The sequence below is a fragment of the Macrotis lagotis genome, chromosome 1 (genome assembly GCF_037893015.1).
Source record: "Macrotis lagotis isolate mMagLag1 chromosome 1, bilby.v1.9.chrom.fasta, whole genome shotgun sequence".
Lineage (NCBI taxonomy): Eukaryota > Metazoa > Chordata > Mammalia > Peramelemorphia > Peramelidae > Macrotis > Macrotis lagotis.
Window position 1 is genome coordinate 886,584,653 of NC_133658.1, and position 22,612 is coordinate 886,607,264.

General features: G+C 43.3%; 1 protein-coding gene and 1 long non-coding RNA gene across 3 annotated transcripts in view; one reads left to right on the plus strand and one right to left on the minus strand.

The window, feature by feature from the left end:
- CAMTA1 (calmodulin binding transcription activator 1) overlaps nucleotides 1–8,867 on the minus strand; it is a 62,797-nt gene extending 53,930 nt beyond the window's left edge. Inside the window, exon 1 of one of the 2 annotated variants that reach the window (XM_074218570.1) lies at nucleotides 8,830–8,867. The gene's annotated coding sequence lies outside the window, so the exon portion shown is untranslated. Of the gene's footprint in view, nucleotides 1–7,899; nucleotides 8,091–8,829 lie in introns of those variants that run through there. The other variant, XM_074218569.1, reaches the window with a different exon arrangement.
- Nucleotides 1–22,612, plus strand: part of LOC141509216 (uncharacterized) — a 122,516-nt gene that overhangs the window by 12,504 nt on the left and 87,400 nt on the right. Inside the window, exon 2 of the long non-coding RNA XR_012474611.1 lies at nucleotides 2,816–2,835. This is a non-coding gene — a long non-coding RNA (uncharacterized LOC141509216). The remainder of the gene's footprint in view (nucleotides 1–2,815; nucleotides 2,836–22,612) is intronic.

Consider the following 22,612-nt stretch of genomic DNA (forward strand, 5'->3'; position numbering starts at 1 on the left):
TCAAAAGGTTTTTGCAACTGTCTCTAAGTAAAAAATCTCCATAGCAGCCTCCATCTATTTTTCTTTTCCTCCTCTAGTTAAAGTGGTCTTTTCCTAAAACATCAGTATTAGCAATAAACTGTTTTGGCTTGTCTTCCTTTGGGAAACTAGTCCACTGTTGGGGAGTGTCATTCTCCAAATAAACTCTCCTGCCCCCTATACCTTCCTTATTGCTTATACCCCTGATGGCTCTCCTCCTTTGGGAAGCCAGCCTGCTCTGGGGGAGTGTGATCCCCACTCTCTTTATGTTATTTATTCCCCCACTGCTGCTGCTGCCTACTTCTCTTAGTGGATCATTGACTTCCAACTACCTCAATTGCCTGTACTCTTTCTTTCCCTTAGCTTCTGCTAACCACAACAATGCTTAAATAAACTTTTTTTTACTATTCCTTTAAAAAAAGGAAAAGAAAAAAATTATTTTTTATTTTTGCTTTCTTAATTACCAGCATTGTGGTTTTTGCTACTACTTTTTGTTGAGGAGATACAATATTTTTCTGTGGTTAAACTGATTTCTGTGGGCTAGCTCAGCAGTGTATACACCAATAATAATAATTGGGTTTTTTTGGAAAATAAATTTGAGATTGTTAATGTATAACCTATATCAGATTACTCCCTGTCATGGGAAGGGAGAGAGATAGAAAAGTATGAAACTCAGGACAGCTGGGTGGTACAGTGGATAGAGCACTGACCCAGGAGTCAGGAGGACCTGAGGTAAAATCTGTTCTCAGACATTTAAGAATTACTTAGCAAGTCACTCAACCCTATTGCCTTGCAAAAAAAAAAAATAATAATAAAAAAAGAAAAACATGGAACACAAAAGCTTCCAAAAAGATCAATGTTGGAAACTATCTTTGTATGTAGCTGAAAAATTAAAAGAAAATAACATTCAAAAAAAAAAAAAAGAAAATAGGGGCTGCTAGGTGGCGTAGTGGAAAAAGCACCGGCCCTGGAGTCAGGAGTACCTGGGTTCAATCCAGTCTCAGACACTTAATAATTACCTAGCTGTGTGGCCTTGGGCAAGCCACTTAACCCCATTTGCCTTGCAAAAACCTAAAAAAAAAAAGTTTGAGTTTCAAACAACTGATTTATAGACAATCTTTTGAAATAAAATGGAGAATATACTGGTAGCTTTCCATACTTCAAACCAATGAGCATGGCTTCCTGATAGAGAAAACTATCAAGGCTATTGATCCTGGTCAGAGAGAAGGGAACTGATTATTTCAGGAGAAAAAAAAAGTTTAACTTCAGATAATAAAGAATTTTACATGAATTCTTTATTATCTGAAGTTAAATTTTTATCCTAAGCTTGAATCAGATTTTCCTCAAAGTAGGTAGCTCTGGGAATTTGGCATGATTCACTACAATAGCTGATGAAAAGAGCTGAAGAGTGACAAGTTCTGCCACCTCCTTCTCCAAAGGTTCAGCTTTGGTCACATTTAAGAGGTGGAGGGAGTTTCGAAGACATGCTACTGGTTTAATGGATCAAATATGCATTTAAAAACCTTTCTTGCAGCTTCATGTAAAGTTCTCTAATGCGACATGGTGAAATCCAGATATATCTATGGTGAGGCCATTCCATAGAGCTGCCTCTCTTCCCACATCATTTAGACATTTCCTCCTTCATTCCTGGATCCCATGAAGGGGTAGACTTCTTGCCAAGGCAAACCCTTCTATACACATCCTTGATCCTATCCCCTCCTTTCTTCTCCAGTTGATTGCCCCAATTATCATCCCCACTCGATTATCTCCAATTTCCCCATAATTATTGGCTCCTTTCCTACTGCCCATAAATGTTCCCACATCTGTACCCTTAAAAATCCTCTTTTGATCCTATCACTCCTGAAACTTATCGTATGACATTCTCTTCATGGCTAAATTCCTTGAGGAAACTGTCTAACTGGAAATTTCTAACTCTTCTCCTACTCTTTTCCAAAACCTCTGCAGTCTGACTTCCAACTTTATTATTCAACTAAAACTTTCCTATCCAGAGTTACAAAGGTTTTCTATTTTTTCTACATTTTTTACTTTATTTTTTTGCAATTACATTTAAATATAGTGTTCATATTCATTTTTGCAAGATTTTGAGTTCCACATTTTTCTACCTAACTCCCTTCTTCCCCCCTTCCTATGACAATGAGTAATCTGATACAATCACATTTAGCACATTTCCATATTAGTTATGTTGTGAAAGAAGAATCAGAACAAAAGGAAAAACCATCAGTAAGAAAAAATAAAATTGTAAAAAGTAAAAATAGTATGTTTTGGTCTGCTTTCAAACTCCATAGTTTTTTCTCTGGATGTGGATGGCATACTCTTTGATCACTAAACAGCTGAGAGGAGCTAAATCTGTCATAGCTGGTCATCACACAATGTTAGTTTTAATGTGTACAGTATTCTCCTGGTCTGCTTACTTCACTCAGCATCAATTCATCCAGGTCTTTCCAGGTTTTTCTGAAAACTTAGATTTTTTAAAATACCAAATCTAATATGACCTTATCTCAATCCTCAAACTTCCTGCATTTTTTCAAGGCAATGAGGGGTTAAGTGACTTGACCAAGGTCACACACAGCTAGGTAATTATTAAGTATCTGAGGCCAAATTTGTACTTAGGTCTGACTCCAGGGTCGGTGCTCTATCCACTGAGCCACCTAGCTGCCCCCAGACCTCCTGCATTGTTGACCACCTCCTGGATGCTGTTTCCTCTTTATGTCTTTGTGGCATGATTCACTTCTGATTCTATTATCTGTTGACTTATTACTTCCATTTTCCTTTGCAGGTTCTTCAAACATGTTAACTGTGAGTAAACCCTCCAGCTCTTCTATTTTACTTGGTAACTTCATCGTTTTCTATAGATTGAATTATCATCTTTGTAACTGTTGATTTCCAGATCTAGCTATCCAGCTCTAGTTTCTCCTGTGCTACATACACATCATCAAATGTCTTTTGGGCATTTTACATTGAATATTTAATAGATATCTTAAATTTAACATATTTCTTTTTTTTTAAGAAAAATTTTTTTTATTTTGAGTTTTACAATTTTCCCCCATTCTTGCTTCCCTCCCACCAAAGAAGGCAGATTCTGTTAGCCTTTACATGGGTTCTATGTTATACATTGATCTCAGCTGAATGTGATGACAGAGAAAGCATATCCTTAAGGAAGAAAAATAAAGCATGAGATAGTAAAATTACATAATAATGTAACTCCCCCCCCCCCCCCAATTTGAAGGTAATAGTCTTTGTTCAAAGTCCATAATTCTTTCTTTGGATACAGATGGTATTCTCCATTGCAGACAGCACCAAATTGTCCCTGGTTGTTTCACTGATGGGATGAGTGAGTCCATCAAGATTGATCATCACCCCCATATTGCTGTTAGGGTGCATGATTTTTTCTGGTTCTGCTCATCTCGCTCAGCATCAGTTCATGCAAATTCCTTCAGGCTTCCCTGAATTCCCCCCCCCCCTCCTGGTTTCTAATAGAACAATAGTGTTCCATGACATACATATACCACAGTTTACTAAGCCATTCCCCAGTTGAAGGACATTCACTTAATTTACAACTCTTTGCCACCATAAACAGGGCTGCTAGGAATTTTTGTACAAGTGATTAAACTTACATTTCAAATGAAACTTTTCTTCCTCTCAAACCCTACCCTCTTCTGAATTTCCCTATTTTTGTTGAGAACACCTCCATCTTCCCAATGTCCTGGGCTTACATGTGTTCTACTTAATTCCTTACTTTTAGCTCCTCACAAAATTCAATCTTCTGTCAAATCTTGTTATTTTGATATTCTCAACATTTTTTCGTTCATGTCTTTTCTCCCCTCACACATCTACAACCTTAGTTCATCTCCTCTTTGCCTGGGATTGCAACAGTGTTCTAACTGGGCTCAGCCTTCTCTCCTAAGCTGCCAAGCTGATAGGCCTAATTATGTCCCCACCCTACCCCAGTGAGTTTCTGTATCTCCTTGTTACTTCCAAGATAAAATATAAACTCTTTGGTTTGACATTTAAAGTTCTTGATAATATTATCTCTTCCTATTTTTCTAGACTTACACTTTACCCCCCCCTTCCCCCCTTCCACTCTTTCAATCATCCAGCTGTAATGACCTACTTGCAGGTCCTCAAACAACTCCAGACTTGCTTTCAGACTCACTTCAAATCCTACCTCCTTCCTAAAAATTGGGGAATAGTTAAGCAAGCTGTGGTATATGATTGCAATGAAATATTATTGTGCTATAAGAAATGACAAGTAAGATGATTTCAGAAAAACTTGGAAAGACTTACATGAATTGATGAAAAGTGAAGTGACCGGAACCAGGAGAACATTGTACACAGTAACAGCAACACTGTGTGTCGATCAACTATGACAGACTTAACTCCTCTCAGCATTACAACAATCTAAGACAATTCCAAAGGACTAATGATGAAGCATACTATTCACTTCCAGAGAAAGAAATGATATTGTTTGAATACAGACTGAAGCATGCTATTTTTCATTTTTGTTTTTAAAGAAATTCAAGTCTTCTTGTAGAAAACGACCAATATGGAAATATTTTACATATTTTCACATGTATAAACTATATCTGATTGCTTACCATCTCAGGGAGGGAGTAATAGAATTTGAAACTCAAAACTTTAAATGTCAAAAAATTGGGGGAAGAAATCCCACCTATCTGCTGGAGTCCTTTCTAAGTCCTCTCAGTTACTAATACCTTCTTTTCTCAGACTGTCTTCTAACTATGCTGCCCATATCTTTTATGTTTCTACTTATTTACAAATTGTCTCCTCCATTAAAACTCAGGCTCCTTGAAGGAGGACAAGGAGTATGCCTTTTGCCTTTCTTTGTATCCTCAGGGCTTAGGATAGATCCTGGCAAATGGCAAAGGTTTAGAGTGCTTGTTGACTGGCTGTTGAGAGGTTCATTTTACAAAAGAATAAATTATGGTTCAGAGAGGCTGATAAACTTCCTTACAAAAAAAGGATTTACAGATGGAAAGGCTCAGTTCTATTATTTTTTATAGATGAGGAAACTGAGTACCAGAAAGATTATTTGCCTTGCCAATCTGGGGCTACAGTTTTCTTTCTTTTCTTTTTTTAAGATTTTATTTATTGAGTTTTACAATTTTTCCCCTAATCTTACTTCCCCCCACCACAGAAGGCAATTTGTCAGTCTTTACATTGTTTCCATGGTATGCACTGATCCAAATTGAATGTGATGAGAGAGAAATCATATCCTTAAGGAAGAAACAAAGTATAAGAGATAGCAAGATCAGACAACAAGATAGCAGTTTTTCTTTCTAAATTAAAGGTAATAATCCTTGGTCTTTGTTCAAACTCCACAGCTCTTTCTCTGGATTTAGATGGTATTCTCCATTGCAGACAGCCCCAAATTGTGGCACTATAGTTTTCTTAAAAAGGCTCCCAGTATAGTGACTAGAGGGTTGGTCTTAAGGTTGGGATGATATGGGTTCAAGTTCTTCCCCAGATATATATACTACCATGGGGCATTGGCTCATGGAAACTCTAAATTACATAGTGGTTGCTGATCTACCCTCTAGGGCAATCTCCATACAGGAATTCTTTATATGAAGAATGAATGAAATCATAGAACCCCCCTCCCATCTCCCCCACTATCATCTTCCACATCATGAGTAACAATGTTCCCCAAGTCCTTGGGAACTTAATTCTTACACAGTGGCTCTAATCAAAGAACTCTTGGAACACTGCCCTCTATCTCACTTGGCTTCTGAGCAAGTGTTCAAGCTCCCAGAGAATATCCCCTACCCCCAACTTGAGAAGGTTGGACTGTGGCACTGTCTCAAGTTCTGTTTCCTGAAATACTATTGAAATAAAACAAAATTGTGTTGGCATCACCTCTTTTGTGAAAATGCTCTGCCACCATTTATTCTTCATAAGATTTCAACGTCTTATGTCAAGCACCTTTGGGACACTTTGCCAGAATTTTTGATAGATATCAAGTATCAAAGGCCACTCCTTAACCCCCAAAAGTCTAAAAGTCATTATTAAGAGCCAACTATGTGCCAGCACTGTGTGAGATATTTTGAAGGAGAGAAATACAAAAGGTCTGTTTTTTCCCTCTATTAAGGGAAATGGGTTTATAATCTACTTGGGGAAAAAACAAAACTGATAGTAAAGGAGACAGTTATCTCTGCCAGATGTTTTTGCAGTGTCACTCTCAATGTAGGGATTGTGCCTGTCTGTGTCATCCAGTACACTTGTGAGAACTTCCTAAATGTAAATATGACTAATTTTAACCAGGAGTCTTTGTTGTAATTCAGTACATCTCAGCAGGGTTCCCTTTCCCATCAGCTTTCACAGAATTTCATTGAAAGCTACTGCATAACCTTGAAATATAAAGAAATTCACCCCAAAGTTAATTCCATCACACATTTCTTATTCCACAGCTGCCAGTCAGAGGAAGACTTTGTACAGGCCACTTGGCATCTCCAGGGCAGTTCTGCTTTTGTAGAGATTCATGAAGCATAAATATTGAATGAATAACATTGACTCACCAGAGAAAAAGAGAACCATTTAAATGTAAGAAGACAAATCAGGGGGCACAATGAACAGAGAGGAGGGAAAAATGCATATTGCAGAGAAATAATTATTTGGGGTGAACAAAAGATTTTCAGAAAACCTATTACCATTGCAACAACTGAAGAACTGTAGGCAGTTGGAAAGAATCTCAAGATGATCCTTTTGGTACTTCTCTGCAAAATCTGACAATGCTTGAATCCCCCCTAAACCCCCCCCCCCTTTTTCCTTGTTTAAGAAATCACTAACATTCAGATAAAATGAGGACAAAGAATTCCCACAGTTCAGCCTGTAGGGACAGTACTATAACTTCAGAAGCTAAGGAACAACGTGACCAAAACAACAACCACCACAAAATACTACCATAACAACTCCCTAAGTGAACATCTGGACGTAAGCCTTGATATTTGGGTGTTAAGTTGAGAGCAACCTTAAAAATCACAAGAAATAAGAGACCATGGAAGGGATCTTGGAGGCATTCAAAACAGGAATTCCTGGTACATAGATTTTAGATCAAATCGGTTACCACTCACCCTAAATTTCTACTTTTCCTCATTCCCCTCCTTTCACTCCCAAAGTGCAAGGCCAAAATTCTTTTCATTATCTGTGACCTCTCCATGCTCTCATGCTTTACCTATTGAAGCACTGTGGTGGTGGGTGTTAGAGACATGCATGGGGAGTTTTGTAACAGCAGGTTAAAGAAAAGCCTGCTAGGCATTTAAAACTACCTATTTTGCTAGGAAAAAAACAGCATAGAACAACACAATGCACTATTTTGTTAATTTGCTAAAGGGCTGCTTTCTGTAAAATTGTTTCCTTAAAAGTTAAGCAAGAGAAAATGAGATTCAGTGCTTCGCTCTTAGGTGATGCTTTTTGCAGCTGAATCAATCATCAGGATTCATTGCTGCTGGGAAATTCGTTGTCATTTAGAAGTCCAGGGGAGTATTTTCACAAGTAAACTAAAGTTTTGTTTAGGAAACGAAGTCGGAAAATAAGGGCGGCTGGAGAATATTAAACACCTTCACTCCCCACATCCATCCCGAAATGAGATCAGCACAAGCTCGTTTCCCCGAGTCTGACTCCTGCCTTAGAACAATACCTAGTTGTCTCGGCGGCTCCCGGGGCCCCGGACCGCGCTCTGCCCCCTGCGCCTGGCAGTTCTGCCATGACCACTCGGGCAGGCTCCGGCGGGGCGCGGGGTGCGGGGCTCAGACGCCCCTCGCCGCTAGGTCGGGGCCCCCTTCGGACCCGCAGCGCCCGGGCCGAGGCCGCGCTTGGTGGGGACGAGAAGCAGGTCCTACCTACCTCGAACAATAGTGGGGGGAGTTACGAGTGGGTCTGTGACATCTCAGCCTTGCTCCGGCGGCGGCGGCGAGGGGCGCTGTGGGCGCCGCTTCCAGGGGGGTCCTCCGCGGCGCGTCCACGGGGAGCCGGGGCCGGGCGGCCGCCGCGGGGATCGGGCCGAGCCCGCCTTCTAGGCGCGGGGGGCCGGGCCCGGGGCCGCGGTGCTCCGCAGGGCGCCCCCACGCCGAGCCCGGGGCCGGGCCTCCGGGGCTCCGCTCATCCCCCGAACTGGACCCCGCGGGCGGCGCGCGCTGGCCGGGCGCTGCGCTCGGCCGGCTCCTTCCCCGGCCTCGCCGCCACTCATGTCGTGGGGAGTCGCGCGGGCCGGGCCGGGCGGCGGGGGGCCCCGCGGCCGCGCGGGGCGGGGCGGGGAGCGCGGCGTGGGGGGGCGGCGCGGGGGGGGCTCATTCAGAAAAGCCCGCCACTCGCGCGGCGCGTCCAAAACAACAACAAGCGGCCGCACTCACGCCGGCGGGCCCACGCGCGCTCGCTCGGCCGGCCCGCCCCCTCCCGCGGGCATCCCGCCGCCCCCCGGCCGCCCCTCACAAAGGCCCCCCCCCACGCCCCCGGCACACGCGCGCTCGGGGCCCCCCCGCCCCCACCAACAACAAAGCCTCCCGCGGCCCCCCGCGCCCGGGCGGCTGACACGCCCCCCCCCAGCTGTCCCGGCCCCCCGGGGCCCCGCGCCCGTCGGGAGCACGCAGGCACACTCGGCCGCCCGCGCGCGCACTCACACACAAACACACACGCACGCCGGCCCCACGCGCGCGCACACTGTGGAAGCACCGCCGCGGGAGGGTGCAGCCCCTCCCCCTGGCCCGGCCCGGCCCAGCCCAGGCCCGCGGAGCCCCCGCGCCCGCTCCACTCCGCGCCGCAGCCGGACCCACTCACTCGCGGGGCTCGGGCTCGGGGCGGCGTTGTCTCCCCGCCGCGGCCGTGTGCGCCGCCCGGGCCAATGGCGGAGCCCGGCGGTGAGCTCACCGCCCGCGGCCCCGCCCCCGCGGCCCCCGCGGCCAATCCGGGGGTGGGAGTGGCCGTGACGTCACGGCTCCGCGCGGGAGGCGGGCGCCGGGCGCCGGAGTGAGCGGCCCGCACGGAGCCCGCAGGGTGCCCGCAGCGCCCGCCCCGGGACCCCCGACCCGGCCCGGGACCCCCCACCTCGCCCCGGGACCCCCCACCCGGCCCGCCGTGGGACCCCCACCCGGCCCGCCCCGGGACACCCCACCCCCGGCCCGCCGCGGGACCCCCCACCCGGCCCGCCGCGGGGGGCCCCCGGCCCGCCGTGGGACCCCCCCACCTCGCCCCGGGGCCCCCCACCCGGCCCGCCGCGGGACCCTCACCCCGCCCCGGGACCCCCCACCCGGCCCCCGGCCCACCGCGGGACCCCCCACCCGGCCCGCCGCGGGGCCCCCCACCTGGCCCGCCGCGGGGGGCCCCCTACCCCGCCCCCGGCCCGCCCCGGGACCCCCCCACCCCGCCCCCGGCCCGCTCCCGAGCCTCCGCGGGGGGCAGAGCCGCAGCGGGGCCCACGCGGGAGCCCCACGGGGGAGGCCCCCCCCCCGCCGGCCCTGCCCCTCCCCCAGCCCCGGCTCCTCGGCTCCGCCCGCGCGGGGACCCACCTGCTCGCTCCCGGCCCCTCCCGGGGACCCCTCCCCGCCCCCCCCCCCGGCTCCCCGCAGCCCCGCCCCTCGGCCGGGGGAGGGGGCGCTTGCCGGCCCTCCCCTCCCCCTCCCTCCCCTCCCCCCGGCGGAGCCTGCAATGCAGCCGCGGGAGGAGCCCCGCGCTGCGGAGAGCCGGAGCCCGGGGGGGGGGGGGGGGGACAGGCCCGGGGGCGCGGGGCGCCGCGATCGGGGAGACGCCGGGGGCCGCGGGCGGGGGCTGGCCCAGGGCGCTTCAGAACTGAGGACAGCACCCCAAGCAGCCCGCCGCCGGGAGGGGGGCCCCGGGGACAGCCAGACACGCAGCTCGGACCGCGAGGCAGAGGTCCTGAGAGAGAGAGAGAGAGGAGCCAGGGCCCACAACACAGAACCTTCCAAGGTTCCCCATGACTTTTGAAAAGAAGCCCGAACTATTTCGCCTGGCATTCAAGGCTGCCACAAACCACCCCGACTTACTTTTCCAGGCTTATCTCCCGGTGGTACCCCCGCACCCCACTACTCCTCCTGTCAGACGGACCTGCTTACTATCAGCCACTCCAGGCATGAGCTTCCTGCCCGCTGTCCTTCTCTTCGCAACTCCCATGCCCTCCTGCTCAGTCATTTCCTGACCACCTCACACACTACCAGTCTTTCGCGCTTATCCCAAGGTGAAATGCTCCACAATGGCCCCAGTTCTCTCTTCTCTAAAATCGGAAGGTTGGACTACACGGTCTTGCAGGTCCCTTGCAACCGTAGATTTATGCTAATACAAAGACACAATTCTGCCTTATAGTGTCAGGTTTTTTTTTACAAAAATAGGACTTTCCTGCCTTATCTTGTTAGTTTTTTCCCCCTGTGGAAAGGCAGGGTGGTCTGGTGGATAAAAGAAGACTTGGGAGTCAGAAAGACAAGTTTCAAGTCTTTCCTCGGACAAATAATACAGCTACACGACTGTGGATGAGTCAATTGGCTTCTATGTTTCAAGAAACTCTCCAAGTCTATAAAGTTACAGAGAATTGCTGATCTGCACCAGTGGAGGGAAATTCCACACTGGAACCTTCCTACAATAATGCAACATTTTGTATTTATAGATAATTGTCATAGAATCATGACTGTTAGTTGACAGGACCTTAGAGATCATACAGCTTTTAGTATTGGAAGAGACCTAAGCAAGCAACTGGTTCATCTTAACTAATTTTAGACTGGAGAGAACTGTGGTCCAGAATTCTGAAATAATTTCTCCCAAGTCATACAAGTGATAAGGAGCAGGATTGAGACTTCCAATTCAGGTCTCCTGATCCCATATCCTTGGGTATTATCAAGCAGAGGGGGGGATCCCTCTACAGATAGCTTTGCATATGGGTTGGCCTAGGACTTCGAGGGTCCCTCCAACCACCAGATTCTGTAGTTTTGTGGCTCTTGCCTTGGCAATGATCAATAATCTCACTTTACAGATCCTGAAACAAGTCTCTGGAGGTTTAGGGCACTGCCCACTCCCTCTGAAGATCGCAGCCAGGACTCATAAAGGATCTTAGAGGTCATTTAGTCCAATCCTCTTATTTTTCAGAAGAGAAAATGAAAGCCTTCTTTAGTTGACTACTTGCCCAAGGTGATGCAGCTATTTAGAATTCAAATCCAGATCTTCATACTCCAAATCTAACTTTCTTTTTAAACTCAGCACCTTGATACGAATTAGTATTGGGTCACCCTTCTGCTGGAAACCCAGACCTGAATGGGAGCTGTTAGAACCAATTCAAGGGGCAGTGGACAAGAGTAGCCTTGGGGTGCCATCTGCTATTAGCCACAAACCTTTGGGAAGACTCAGTAACTTAATGGTTCTTGTTCTGCTGACTGGATGCTCAGAGAATTAAAAGGAATCTTGAGCCAAACCCCTCCCCTTTCCAGGATTTCTGCATCCTTTTCTGGTTACAGGTCATAGATTTAGAGCTACAAAGGATTTTAGCAATCCATTCCTGGTTATCTTCTCACTATATCACCAGCCTTCTCACTCTTGTGTTCAGTTTCCTCCCTTCTCTCAAAATTGTTCCCCCTGAGAATCTGCCAGTGTAGCCATCAATCTCACCTTTACCCCAAGTTCCTTTATAGTTCCCTTTAGGTAATATCTTTCCCTTATTAAAATGTAAACTTGGTCTTCTTGGAGAATGAAGGACAAACATCAGGATCAAACTTCTGGAGAGAAGGAACTGTTTTCTTTTTTACTTTCTTTCCTTCTCTTTCTTTTTTATCTCTTTTTGATTTCTTTCTTTCTCTCTTCCTTCCTTCCCTCTTTCTTTCCTTCTCTCTTTCTTTTTCTCTTTTTTCTTTTTCTTTCTTTCTTTCTCTCTTTCTTTTTTCCTTTCCTTCCTTCTCTCTCTTTTCTTTCCTTCTCTTTCTTTTTTCTTTTTCTTCTTTCTTTCTCTCCCTTCCTTCTCTCTTTCTTTCTTTCCTTCTTTCTTTCTTTCTTTCTTTCTTTCTTTCTTTCTTTCTTTCTTTCTTTCTTTCTTTCTTTCTTTCTTTCTTTCTTTCTTTCTTTCTTTCCTTCCTTCCTTCTCTCTCTCTATTCCATACCCCTCATTTCCTTATTTTGTAGATGAGGAAGCTGAGGCCAAGAGAAATGAAGAGATTTGCCCACCATCCCATAGGCAGAAAATGATAGAATCTGAAGGTATAATACCTTAAAAGTTCAAGGTCTGAACTCAATCTAGTATTCTTTCCAAATCTGGCACTATACCAAGCAGTTTCAGGTGTCAGGCGATTCTAACAAAGAGAACCAACTTCTTCTTTATGCTGAGCCTCCTATTGACTGGTAGATTCCATCCTAGTTCCATGAGCCATAAACCTCTCCTCATCCCATGGTGCCTGTGTTCATCAGAGAGTCTTAAGGAAGGGAAAAATCTATTCACTGCACAGTACAAGAAATCTGACTCTAAGGGAGATGAGGAGAGAGAAAGAGTATGCAGTCTTTGGATCCCCTATTGTAAGAGCCAGGGCCAATTTATGCATTTAATCTTTTTTTTTTTTTTTGGATGGATCACTCTACCCCTTCAGTCCAGCCACTGGGGAACCAAGGTACATTTATGTGAGTGGTGGTAGGAAAGTAAATTAACATAACACTCTAGCATTTGTGTCTATCATTGATGACCCACTAGGGACAATTTCTTTTTCTTTCTTTTTTCTTTTTTGTTATTGTTGCAAGATTCACCTGCTTTAGCTAACCATAGATCAGGGGAAGGACTCATCAGATTTAAGTGGCCTAAATGACATCTAGTCCAGGAACTCCTCTTGTTAACTCTATCCAAGATAGGCTTGTCAAGGAGCAGATTTTCCTTCTTTTAATTGTTCAGGTGTGGTAGAAATCCAGCGATAAATCTGTACTCTAATAATTAACTTAGACCACACAATATCCTTTAGTCATTTCCTAACCTGGAAGGAAGAAATTTAACCTCTTTGAAAACATCAATAACTTGTGGGAATTTAAGGGTAATATAAGCTATTAGGTAAATTCTGGGAAAAACTCCAGTCATTTACTTGGCTGGTCCTCTAATATCCCACAAAAAGAGTGGGCATCTACCAAAAAAACTAGACCACCCCACTGTTAGCATAATAATACAAACCCTCTCTATAGGATGACACCAGGTGTGTGATGCCATGACATGCAAGTGAATTGGCTCAAAGTGAGAGGGGCTTTGCAAAGTCATCACCAGTCTGATTTTCTCCCCCAAAACCATCTGAGTCCAATAGATGACACAGAATTGTCTGATAAACTTAGACTGGCTGGTTTCACGGTACATCTTTATAAACCATGGTTAACTTTGTCTCTATTACTCAGAGCTAAAAAAAAAAAAAACTGGAGCAAATTTAGTTGAGGTGGGGAAGGCTACCCTTGCCAGGATAGGACCTGGCAGGATTTGGGAGACTGAGGACAGGTGAAGAATCTTCAGCTAAGGGGATGGTGATTTCCTCATTGGCCAGAGAAAGTGCACATCTTCCTCCCCACTGTAGTTATAGCTCTGTCATTTTTAAATTTAATTTCTGGATTTTTCTCAGCAAAGAATATGAGTATACTATGCAGATTTAGATATATTTTGCTTAATAAACCAATATAAAAAGTTCTCTGCTTAATAAACCAATATAAAAAGTTCTCTGATGAGGGGTGTCTGTATATGTAATATTTGAATAATGGTCATTTACCCTGTAGTAGAATTTGAACTCTTTGAGGAAAAGGATTATCACCCTTCTGTATTTTTGTCCCTAGTACCTGCCTAGCATAGTGCCTGGTACCTTTGATATATTATTTGTTTGATTTACTATCAATACCACATAACAGAAAGTTGAAATTAGGTTACATCAATTCAGTTCACTTCCAATTCCAAAGACAAAGTTTGAGCTATTAGAGTAATGGAAATTACAGTTTGCAAGATATGTATGTGAGTTTCTGAAGATCTAGAAATATCTGTTTCTCCATTTTAAAAGCATTCATGACCTCAAGAAAGTCAACCTAGTAACCTATTGGTGGTAATTTGCTACCTATCCAGGGTAAAATGAAGAAAATAATGTATTTTCCAAGTTGCACATGACATAATTTTAAAAAAGATTGAAGCATGCCCCCTACAACCAGTAGAACAGTCAAAATAAAAAAATGATAAAAATCCAATGTAAGTTTGAGGGAAAAGTTTTTGTTTGTTCTTCATCAACCAACAAGCATTTATCAAATGCCTCCTATATACAAAGTACTGTGCTAAGGTTTTGGAAATACAAAACAAAAACAAACAGCCCCTGAGAAACTTACAATATATGAAGAGGATAAAACTAATAAGCAAATACAATTTGTGTGGAAAGCATTTTCTCACATAGAAGAGTACCTGATACAAGCCTTGAAGAGAACTAGGGATTCTAAAATGAAGAGGTGAGACTTACTCTACAAAGCCAGACATAGATGGATTATGGTATTTGAGATCTGGAAGGAATCATACAAAAAGAATAATTCTCTACTATGTTTCAACAGAACCAACTGAGAAAGGTCCATTAAGCATTGTGGATAAGAGGATTAATAACCTTAAACAAGAGAGCATCCTAGAGAATGTGGCTTTCTGAAGCAATCTGATTCCATGGTGTCACATTGGAGAAATACTGACTTGAGACTTGGGAGAAGGGAAGTCAGATGAAATACTTCTTGACTGTGGATCCAGAAAAATGTGACTCAGAGAACACAATATCTCACCTAATTTTTCCACCATCTTCATCATCACAAGTCTTTATTCTGGGCCAGTCTAGTGATTTAGGCTTAGATATAAATATGCAATAATCATCTTGGTGGAAAATGGTTGTGATTATCTATGACCTGTGCTACCCCCAGGGGAAAGTGAAAGGTAGCAAAATATTTGCTAATCCAACAGTCACTTCTTTTAGTTTTACAAAGAGTTTAGGCCTTTCTATGTGTAGGGATATTGGTGGGATTCGTGATTATCCTAATCATGTTTTTTTTTTTGTTTTTTGTTTTTTAGTTTTTACAAGGCAATGGGGTTAAGTGGCTTGCCCAAGGCCACACAGCTAGGTAATTATTAAGTGTCTGAGGCCGGATTTGAACTCAGGTACTCCTGACTCCAGGGCTGGTGCTCTATCCACTATGCCACCTAGCCGCCCCTCTAATTATGTTTTGATTGGTATAATGTTGAAATGATTTTCTATTTTCTGAATCCACACTGATGAGGGAGGATGGGGTTATGTGAAGAAAGGTCATAGAATCCATGGAAATCTGAGTAGTTGGAAGGGTCCTTAACAATGCCTCTAGTCAAGGCAGCCCTGGAGTCAGGAGGACCTGAGTTCAAACTTGGCCTCAGACACTTAATAAATTACCTAGTTGTGTGATCTTGGGCAAATCACTTTAACCTGACTGCCTTGCAAAAACCAAAAACCAAAATCAAAACAACCACAATGAATCTATTCCAACCCATACATGAACTCAATTGAATTTAATTTATTTCAACAAATTCAACAAATATGGGCAATATATTAGTATGCTAATGCTGAGGATTGAAAAGGCAAAAATAAAACATGCTTTCAAAGAACTTACATTCTATTTGTGGATATAACATGAACATATATGTAAATGCCAGATAATTTGATTCAAGAAAGAACACCATCTCAACTACTATTTCCTCTCAGACTGTGATGGAGATAGCTCAGACCTAGAACCAAAGGTCCCTGAGGATATAGACTCCCTACGAATACTAGCCCAGGTGCTATAGTTATTATTGAGGGAAGAGGACACCCACTTTTTTGCCACTACCAAAACCCAATGCCTACTAACTGTCCCCATTGGACAGGTAAGCCCAAGAACCCTGGCAGTGGCAACTAATCCTGCTTATAGCCCAGCACTGAAACTGGCATCTCAGGAAGTAACCTTTGTAGAGATGGGGCCTGGCAACATCTTGTGCAGGTACTAGAGCCCAGTTTCCTCAGCATCCAGGGATGTGGAAGACCCAGGAAACAGAATTCTTGTAAAGATTTGGCAATTTCAAATGCTTAATGTCAGAAATGGCTAAGGTTATCTGAAAAAATGATATTAAAGAAGAAGCATATTACCATCTGCTTTGTTGTTGCACACAAGGGACTATGGGACCTTTTCATTTGACTTGATGTTGAAATATCCAGTATGTGTAGACTCCTTCCTATTAGAGTGGGAGCTCTAGGGACTGCCCTACTTTTTTAATTTGTATCTTTAATGCTTTGCATAAAGGAGGTGCTTAAAGATTGTCTTGTCATTCATTCATTCATTCATTCATTCATTCATTCATTCATTCATTTTCCCTCCTCTCTACCTCCTCTACTGGGGATCTGTAGTGTCTTTCAAAGCACAACTCAGGTACTACCTCCTGTGGGAAGTCATTTTGGATCTGTCTAGCTGTTAATTCTTACTCCCTCTTCAAACAGTCATCTCTTTATAAAATCTATTGCTATATCACATACAGATTGTTTTGTCAAAATGTAAGTTTTTTGAGTGTTTTTCATTTTATCAAGGCTCAGTGCTGTAAATACAGTTAGTGATTTATGTTTGTGTGTGTGTGTGTGTGTGTGTGTGTGTGTGTTAGATTTTACTCCATTTGATCTTTTTTTTTAGTTTTTTTTTTCAAGACAAATGGGGTTAAGTGGCTTGCCCAAGGCCACACAACTAGGTAATTATTAAGTGTCTGAGGCCAAATTTGAACTCAGGTACTCCTGCTTCCAGGGCCAGTCCTCTATCTACTGTGCCACCTAGCTGCCCCCTTACTCCATTTGATCTTGAAAAATCAGGTCCATTTGCTTCCCAACTCCAGAAATTTCCTTTTTTTTTTTTCAAGACAAATGGGGTTAAGTGGCTTGCCCAAAGCCACACAGCTGGGTAATTATAAAGTGCTTGAGGCTGGACTGGAACTTGGGTCCTTCTGACTTCAGGGCCAGTGCTCTATCCACTGTGCCACCTAGGTGCCCCTAGAAATTTCCTTTTGCCTCAAGCGGGGATGACCAACATTGAAAAGAGAAGCTTAGTTTTTTTGGCTTTTCTTTACTCATCTTTCTGGGTTTCCTTTGGCTCTTTGATTCTTCTCCTTCCTTAAGCACCCATGAAACTTGTCCTTTCTTATATACTCTAGGTAAACCTGCTCTGAACCTAAGGCATCATAGTATAGTGAGTATAATAGAAAGAACATTAGACTGTGAATCTTAAGACCTAAATTCCAGAAGATTCAAAGCTTTTTGAGGGCAGAGCTAATTTGTTTATTTAAATTGAATGGAATACTCCTTGACAAAGGAAATAAAAGCAGCTCATCAATGGAGGAAGTAATGTATGGGGGAAAACAATTTCATATTTCTTCCTGAAAAGTTGTCTGTCACAACCTGTTAATGGTGGTGCTAACGTAAAATGGGAGGAAAAGGGAGGAGAGGAGAAGATATCTGTACATGTGGTTTGCTTTTGTGGACACTGGGAACTACATTTCTTTCTAATAAGGGACCTAAGACACAGAGATCAAGAGATTTTCCCAAAGTCCCCCAGACAGGTAATGGTCTAGACTTTCTGATTCTAAATCCTGCTGAAAATAACTGAGTTCAAGGACAAAAAGCTTTAACTTCCAAACACATCTCTATAGGAAAAACTATGAAATGTATTCATCTATAGTAATTAAGATTTCATGTAAAAAGGTCTTAAAGTTTAGAACTGTGTTCTTTTTCTTGTCTAATTAAAATCTTTTTTCCTCTTGAACTGGCAGAAGTAGATGAACAGCATTTCTTTTTGACTGAGGTCATTGGGTATTGATGGAGTAACCAAAACAATAGAGAGCCAGTTTGGCATAATGTAGAGAGAGTGGGGGATGGTGGCAGAGTCACAGATAAGTCTTCAAATCTAGCCTACTGACTGTGAGATTGGAGAGAAGCTATTTCACTTTTCAGGGTCCCAGTCAACTCTAAAATTCAAGGTTACAAAGAAGGTCCTGATCTATATTGGTAGAGGGAATTTCCTCACTCAGAGTTCCTTTCATCTGTAGCATGTGACACTTAACCAAAGGCAATTCTCTAAGCAGGAAAACAGTTTATTAATAGGGTGCTAAACCTATTAATAAAGAATGGGTCAAATGACACTCACTGCCTCTGACCAAAAGACCCTGAATTGAAAATACAACAAACATCCCATAATTGGCCATTGTCACAAAGGTGAGGGATCATGAGTAGTTACATTAAATAAAGTGGGCATAGCATAAAGAATGTGGGCTGGAGACTAGCTCTCTATCTCTAAGGAATGCTTTTGTGAATTTTATGCATCCTGAGGTCACTGTTAGGGTCCCAGGTATGTAGATGAACTGGTGCTTGAGATAGTAAAGACCATCTTTTAAAAAGATGACCTAGCTGTGTGATCTTGGGTAAGTCACTTAACCCCATTGCCTGGCAAATCCCCCTCCCCCCCAAAAAAAGGCTGGGACAAGATCAGTTAGTTTAGTAATCTTTCTCAAGGACACAAATCTTGCAGGAAATGGTAATATAATGTTTTATGAGAGTATTGAGAACAGAGTTTTTCTTTAACAGTGATTGTGGGAAAGCTTTAAAAAAGTATCTAATTTCAGATAGAGGGGAGTCTGAACTTTTACCCATATGAACATCTTCCCTCAGAGACAGAGAAAAGGCTTCAGATAAGTTATAAAGAATACAGAAATCTGTTCACAGAATAAAATAAAATATTAAATACAGGATCAAGAAACAATTCTCTCACACCAATAAAATAATAGGTCCAAAACAAAAAAAAAATACCTCTCAGTTACATAGTGTTTTCAGGTCTACAAAACATTTTTCATGTACTATATCTCATTAGAGCTGACCAAATGCAAAAATAGGTGGACTTTTCCCAAGTACCAAGAAAAGTAGGAGTTGTACAAACATACATGGAAACTATTTCAAATCCACCCACTTGACAAATGCTGGCTGAAGTGCTGGCATAAATGAACCACTTAGAGTTCCCTTTCCAGGGAAATAACTAGCCCCTAGAAATAAAGAGAAAGAAATGCTGCCATCATTAAGAATGCAGTCACACTTGCCACGTCACAATCATTTCCCATGTTGCTGACATTTAAGACAGCTAACCAAAGGGAAAGCATTATTTTTGTCCTTAGGTATATTTAGACATGATCAACATCACAGGCTCTTTGTGGAAAGGAAGAACTGACATATGTAATTTTCAGTGAGTTTTCATACATTCCAGGTGCTAAATGTTTGAACTTTTTCAGGATACAAAATCATCAGGGAAAAAGGCACAAAAGTCTCTCCCAGGCTGCCTGGGATGTCTTCTTTCTCCCTTTCAGTTGCCTCTCAGATTGCTTGGTTTTGTTTTGTCTTGGTCTTTTTTTTTTTTTGCAGGGCAATGGGGTTAAGTGACTTGCCAAGGTCACACAGCTAGGTAATTATTAAGTGTCTGAGGCCAAATTTAAACTCAGGTTCTCCTGACTCCAGGGTGGGTGCTCTATCCACAGTGCCACCTAGATGCCCCTGCTTAGTTTTCTTTGAAGAACACTGCTCAGATGTTTCACTTGATTCTCTTCCCTTTCAGTCTATAGAGCTTTCTCCCTTCTGAAATGATTTTTGTATTTGCTTAAACTTTATTTAATAAATAAAAATTGTTTTGTATTTATTTTTCTGTGAACATTTTATGTCCCCCAGGAGAATAAAAGATCTTTGAGGGCAGGTGGCCCTACTTCATTGTTGCCTTTGTACCTTCAAGCATCTATGCTGGTGAATGTGTGATCTCACAGACTTGGCTTTCCCTTTTCATGCAAGTCCAAAGTTATCCATTCTTGCCTATCCTTTATGGGTGTCCTCCCTTAAGTTCACTCCAGGTAATTGGGTTCTTTGTTTGCTACAAGGAACAATGAACTAGAACCTTCTCTCCATTTCTCCTGACCCTGAGAGGATCTCAGTGGAACAATCTGGCCATCCATGTCATCACTCATGAATAATGAACGGGAAAAAACCCCATTTATTAAGTTCTTGCTATGTGCAAGGGAAACAAAGAGCTAGGGAAACAAATGGATATGGATGTCAGTCTCTGCCCTCAAGAGGCTCCCATTCTAATGAAGGAGACAACACATATGGAAGGTTTCAACTTCAGGTTCAATGGCAAAGTCCCATGGTCCTTAGGGGACAATGAGAAAGCAGAGGTTAATGGCTTTTCTATGATGCCATTTCCACTGATAAAATCTTGGTTTCTCATGTTGAATTAGTTGATAGTAATAAAGATTTTGTTGATAAGAACTTTCTTTCCTGGGTTTTCATAGCTGAAGCACGTGTAGGACTAGTTGTTAGACTATACTTCCATAAGGTACACCTTCCCAGGGTGATGGCTGCAGGTGCTGGACACATATGTAACCAACCCATTTTCTCCCCATATCATTCTATGCCCAGATGATTTATTTTACTCTTATCCTCCAAAATTTCTCAAGAATGTGAGTATGTGAGCACCTAGAATTTTATGGACACATAGTAGGCACTTTCAGGACACATATAATGAATTTTATTCTGACTCACTCAAGTGCCCATTAAATAAATTGTTTGGCTCTGCTATCTGTAGAGCTAAGAAGAGTTGTTCATTAGGACACGTGAACACCCACCAAATTATACTTGTCTCTAATGCTAAAGTGAGATGTTCCTCTGGAAGGAAAAGAACTTTCAATGACACCATTTGTTTTAAACTCACTTTCAAGTGGCTTGGAATAATGCCAGGATCTTTAACCAAATATAAATGGGCTCCCACTCACTTTCTCACCAGCAGTAAAAAAGTAAGAAAGCCAGGGGAAAGAATGACTTTTTAAAAAAAAAATTTAAAATGTATTTTAAAGATCATGTTCTTTCTGTACTCTCTGGTTTTCCTCTTCAGATCCTGTCTATCTCTCTCACCCCTCAACAAGAGCACCCTAAAGGTTCATGCTCTTAAGGTTTTGATTAGGCTGGGGTAGGTGGGGACTGGAGGTAGCTGGATGCTTTTGAGATCCTCAAAGCTTTTAAGATGGCTAGCTCCAGAGCACCATGGGAATCCAGTAAGTGGGGCAGAAGTCTGTAATTACCACCACATGGGGCACGCTGATGGCTTTTTGCAGCATCTACCAAACCATCTTGAGTGGTCTGAAGCAGCCCCAATCAATGTTGCCTCTCGGTCCCCACTGAGAGTGAAGAATTCACTTCTGTTTCTGTTGTGGGGTCCCTGAGTTACCTCAACCAGGCCTTCAGGTGCAGTAGCAAACATGATCTATTTTATAAAACTATCAAGTCCATACATTTTTTATGCCCTAAGAATTACACTGAATTATTCACCTCTTACACGAAATGACTGAAAGTTGTATCACTGGCTTCCATTTTTCATAACTTAAAAAATGTGAATTATTAAGCAGCTCTGCTCTTTGCTCCTTCCTTTGCTCCCTTTGCCCCATTCCTTCATTGAGCCATTTCTCAATTTACATGGTGGTTTCCATTCCCATTAGGACAGGAGGACAGAAAAGGGGTGTTTGTTTGGTGAGGAGACCCATAGCAGGGATGGCATGTCCAGTCCGACTGTTTCATCACCAGGACCCCAGTTCCCAAAACAGAGAAAACAGTATCAAGGAGGTGAGATCTGAGAGGCTCTGAGATTCCAATGCTGTAAATGGAACGGCTTCTGACTTTGGTATTATGAAATGGAAGATATCAAGAGAACACTTCTCTGTCTTTGGAAAAGAACATTGCTTGAGTCAAGGGTGCTATTTGCAAGATAGAGATGGGAGGCAGGTTGGTTTACAGAGCAGCCCAGGCAGGAGTGAGCAATTTAACAAGGTAATTGAAATAATATGTTAGCACAATCACCTTAGTAGATGAGTTCTCTTGGAATTTCTTATTTAATCTTATATCTTGTTGAACTGAGCTGGAATTTGATTCATTTTCCTGTCGCTACTGGGAAGGCATGAGGATAGCACAATAGCCTTCACTGAAGACAAAGTATTTACCAGAACCATTACACCTCCCCTCCCTGCACTCCTGCTTCAATAATATACATTCTTCTGTCTTAGAGAATTGTTGGATATTTGAAAAGCAAAATGCAGGGGCAAAGGAAAAAAAAATCCAACCTTAAGGCAACCATACCTTCTTAAAAGCTCATAGCCCTAGCACTCTTAAGAACAAGAAATAAAACCTAGGCTGTCTAAGACTCAGGAACATGGATTAAGAAGGAGAGATCTCCTTCTGATACTGGCTAATCTAGATTCAGAATCAAAAGACTTGAGTTCAGTCCCAATCCTTGTGATCTGTTAAGTGTGACCCAGGGTAGGTTACTTAACTTCCCTGAGGTTCAGTTTATTCATCTACACAATGGAGGAGGTTGAACTAGGCCTCCTAAGCCCACGAGGTAGTATGGCCCAGAAGGCAGGATTTGAATTTGGGTCCTCTGACTCAAAGGGCAGTGTGGTCTTGCATTTGGGAAAAGAAGACAGGGTTCAAATCTTGGTTATGCCTTGTTTAATCTGGGTGACCTTGGGTAAATCACTTAACTT